We start from the raw sequence: 4,967 nt of genomic DNA on the forward strand, positions 1-4,967 counted from the left end.
AGTTAAGTCTCATAGTGCTGAGAGCCATTTGTTGTTTCAAGATGGAAAAAACTGTGGTCAAAGATGGTGATTATGATGAAAAATAGCAATTTAATCGTGTATGTTGTTGCTGTTGCCGGCCGCGGTGGTCTCGCGGTTCTAGGCGCGCAGTCCGGAACCGTGCGACTGCTACGGTCGCAGGTTCGAATCCTGCCTCGGGCATGGATGTGTGTGATGTCCTTAGGTTAGTTAGGTTTAAGTAGTTCTAAGTTCTAGGGGACTGATGACCACAGCAGTTGAGTCCCATAGTTCACAGAGCCATTTGAACCATTTTTTGTTGCTGGTATCTCATATATATATATATATATATATATATATATATATATATATATAGCCTTTGCTTTTATTGTAAAAAAAGAAAAATGAGAGGTACTACTTTCTTACTGACTCTCGTACCATTCCACACATGGTTCAACGCATCGGAAAAAGTTTTTCCTCGATTTATAACCCGCAAATGAAGTGAACATGGAGCTTTTAAAATGTGAGCTTCCTTCGAAAAAGAATGGGAAATAAAATATACTTCTAAAAGTCAAGGTGGTCTGCCGGACCGTCGATATATCTCCATCACCAGGTAAAAATCACTGCATTGTTGTATCAGCTATGACCTTCATGGTGAGCTTATTGACTGCCTGTTTTAGGAAGACCTATCTGCAAAAGTGTACACGAACGATACTACTTGTTTCAAATAGTGAGTGGCTGCGTGGTGGTTAACACACTGCGCCTGCACTCTGAAACAAGGCGATTTCAAATTCACTCTCAGGTTTTCCCTAGTTTCCATAAATCACTTAAAGTGACTGTTGGGATTATTCCTTCGAAAATGGCACAGGTTCATTTCCTTCCCCATGATTGCATGTTTCAACTTGCGCTATATCTCTAGTGATCTATTCGTCGACGGTTCGTGGAAACCTTAATCTTGTCATCGTCGTCTTTGCATGTGGCCTCGAGCGTCGTAAAACAGTATATGGGTATATCTAGAAAAGGAGCAGTAGTTAGTACGATATTATAGTAATTAAAAATAAGTTGCGACTAGATTTACAGAGAAAACACTCGTTTCCTTTCGTACTATGCTTGTTTTGCGTCTTTAACAGTTTTTTTAATATATTATGGACTTTTGCGCTTCGTAGGATACCTTGAATATTTCTGTTTGATAGTATTTCGAAATGCTATGTCAATTCCTCCTTTCCGAGTGAATATTATTTCGCACTTTTAAAGACATTAAAGTAATCTTGTACTACTTTTTCATTTGTGTTTGTCTCTCAGATTTTAATTTTAATTCCTCTATTTGTATTGGAAGAATTCATTCGCTTCTAAGTTTTTGCTATCACACTGTTTACAATCCTACAAATCGTTAATAGCTGTATGCAGCTGACTGAATAAATATCATTTGTTGTATTCATTCAGCACAAAACTTGCAGACACACCACTTCCGACTCGCCTTTCTGTACAAATGGCATAATGCTGAAACGACCAGTGACACGCCAGGCGTGACTTAGAGAGCACGTGACCTAGATGTCAATCATGCAGGGACACGGGGCCTGCTGAGCAGCCGATGGGACTACACGCCACGCACCGAAACACAGTTGAGACGGAGGCCTTACCTCTCCACACTACTGATAAGTTTCCAATTAAACTTCACAATACGTTATTTAACACATTTTAAACATTTGTTCGACTATATACGAGTAATTTTTTCTGATGCAGCTAGAGGGCGTTGTACATCACAGTAGACAATGTGACCTGACTGAGCAGCATCACTTTCCATAATTTACTTTTAAATACAAAATAAAGAAAAATTACCAAAAAATGTATTGAGAGATAGCATGTAAATCTCCAAACGGCGGTGAGATTAGTTACAGTCAGTAACACTACTGTGAAAGAGACGTGTGCCAAGACGGGAAAATGTCTAGTCTCATCACACATCTGGGACCACTTCCACTTCTCTGTTTCTGCCTCCCGATATTCTTCCACCACATGATTCCCTGAAGATTCTCGGTGATAATTATATTCGAATCATCGCCTCGTACCAATGTACATGTAATACGTAGTGACGCAAAGTAACACATGCGTTGCTCGTACCCGAGGGCGTACATATTTATTTACAGATATTCACAAGGAAAACATTTTAAAAAATCTAAAATTACTCGCAAAACTACTTTACTATTTTAATTAATTCTACAGTTACGTGAAAAATAACTAGTGTTGCATGTAAAATAATCGCTGCAGTACTGTCATCAGTGTTGTATGTATTTACTGCTGTCTATACCTTGAAGTCCTATTATTTCCTAGGAGATATTTTATCACTGATGCGGCTCACGAGCTAGGTTTTTGTAACTTATTGGAATATCAGCATTCCATGAAATTCCAACAAAATACAACGATAGATCTTCGGCTAGTGATTTGGTCAGAGCATGGCATTTAAATAGTACCGGACTAAGAGTGCGAAATTTGGCTGAACTAATAGATTGGCGTTTACGCGTAAATAGTCTGGCATCTGTCTCACTACAAATGGATCACACTCGCTTTTTGATCTGTGTAAACAGAGACTGATCCATTCTTTTATAATTGCAAGCAATTTATTTGTATTTTGTACCAATCTGGCTCTCTACTTTCTCTTCTTAGGATATCTGTTGTCCAATATTGCAACTACGTTTATAATTTCGCCGGCTGTATTATGAAGTGCGCGAAGTTGAGTTACCCTCTGCTATAATATTCTGAAAGAAGACCTCTTTAATCAGTCACACGGATAAGCCACATAATACATAGGATTGACTAGTGTTATTTGGTGTATTGAATGGGATGGGCACAATGCACGCCACAGAACTGAAACGAAAACGATAATAATAATAAAAAATAAAAACAAAAATATGAGTAATAAATAGTAGTAACGGTGAACCTGTAACACCAGAGCTCTATGGCTCTATTAATTTACTTTGGCTTTTTGTGTTTTATTTAATATTCTGTAACTGCCGCGCGGGATTAGCCGAGCGGTCTCGGCGCTGCAGTCATGGACTGTGCGGCTGGTCCCGGCGGAGGTTCGAGTCCTCCCTTGGGCATGGATGTGTGTGTTTGTCCTTAGGATAATTTAGGTTAAGTAGTGCGTAAGCTTAGGGACTGATGACCTTAGCAGTTAAGTCTCGTAAGATTTCACAAAAAACAAAAAAACAAAAATTCTGTAGCTAAACTGTTGTAAATATTGTTTGATTATATCAACAACACAAGAGTGTTCGCTTTTTCCTTTGTAAAAACTTTGGTGTCATGGTTTGATTCTATGCAATGTAGTGTATCATATAAATTCTTTGTCTCATTTGGAGGGAGACAAAACTTACCGTATATATTTGGAATTTGGGTGAATAATTTTTTGCAGAAATGTCAATATGTGCAAATGTTCTGTTTTTATTTAATATGTTTGGCTGCTGTTATGTAATTGCTGATCCTCACTTAGGGTTATTAGTTAGTTAGATGCATAAAAGGGGTTGTGTTTCCCCTCGGGAACGGAACTGTGTAGCGCGCGCAAAATGTGGTTGTCATGGATAGAAAAGTGGAACCAAGAGTCAGTCGGAGAGGAGCTACTGAACCGTTAACAGCTCATTTAAGGGTTGTGATTTGTGCTGGTGCCGAGAGAGACTTTTAGTGCAGTTTTAATACGCATCAAAGCCTCGGATGAATGGAGTAATATGCTGGCAATACTCTGAAATTAATATCTATCTTCGCCCCCAAGAAATGACAGAGTCCACCTTGTCTACCTGCACCTCCATCCAACAACATGCACTCGCCTCCACGTTGCTCAATCACTGTAACGGAACCAAGAAATTGGAGAAGTGTACAGTGAAGGATCAGCTCATGTGGATGATTTATTTGTTCTGTTACATATCCACTTAGGGTCCTTCCCATGCTAAAGTGCTTACTGAGTGTCCTTATTGAAAGAATATTAAAAGTCCTGTGTTTTACTAATTAATGCCTCTTGAACATAGTAAAAAGAAAGTTAATGTGGCAAGAGAGTGGGCTAAAGTAAATAATGTTTGCTAAAAGTAACTTTGCAATTGAAACTGCTTATTAAAAGTTTGTGGGCTTGCTTAAAAACTAAAGCGAAAAATAGACTTTAAAGTAATGAAGTAGTTCAAACAGGTATTAAAATAATTTGCGGTTAATTTTAAAAATTAAAATTTCTTAAAACTGAGGCTTATAAAATTTTGTTTAGTTAACAGTAATAGTGCTGCCTGTTGTAAATTGCAAAAGGTGAGTCAGTATCTCATTAAATGTCAACTTAGTGTCTCATTGCAGTAAAGGTTGAGAACTGTAACTGTGGGAAGTTATATACTCATGCTTGCTAAATGCTTGGTCCTCTTGTGTATTGAAAGTGCATATTAATAGTGTAACAGGATCCACAGTTCGTACATTGTACTCATGATAAATAACAATTAACAGAATTATTCTAAGGACAGTGAGAAATAGTTTGAAAAGTGAGACTAAAACTATGCTTAATTGTATATTCCTAAAGTGTACTTTAATAGTGATATTATTGAAACCATTCAGTTTGATCAAGCCTTGAAGGCAAAAATGTATGTCATTATCTGTTTTACTTATGCAAATAGCCTTGTTCTCCTATAACTGTTAGCACTTTCTTTAACTCAACATCTGCTAGTGACACAGTTCATTGCACTCTCTTGTGATAAAGTATAAGCTGTGTCTGTCCATTAATGTTACTCATATCTATTTTCTTGGACAATAATGTTACTCATTCTTATGCCTAATTGAAGCTAACGTTTTAGACCTCATAGCAACAAATAGACCGGAACTTTTCGACTCCGTGAATGTAGAAGAGGGTACCAGTGATCATAAGTCAGTGGTTGCATCAATGACTACAAGTGTAATAAGAAATGCCAAGAAAGGAAGGAAAATATATTTGCTTAACAAGAGTGATAGGGCAC

The sequence above is a fragment of the Schistocerca nitens genome, chromosome 5 (assembly GCF_023898315.1).
Source record: "Schistocerca nitens isolate TAMUIC-IGC-003100 chromosome 5, iqSchNite1.1, whole genome shotgun sequence".
In the NCBI taxonomy this organism is placed as follows: Eukaryota; Metazoa; Arthropoda; class Insecta; order Orthoptera; family Acrididae; genus Schistocerca; species Schistocerca nitens.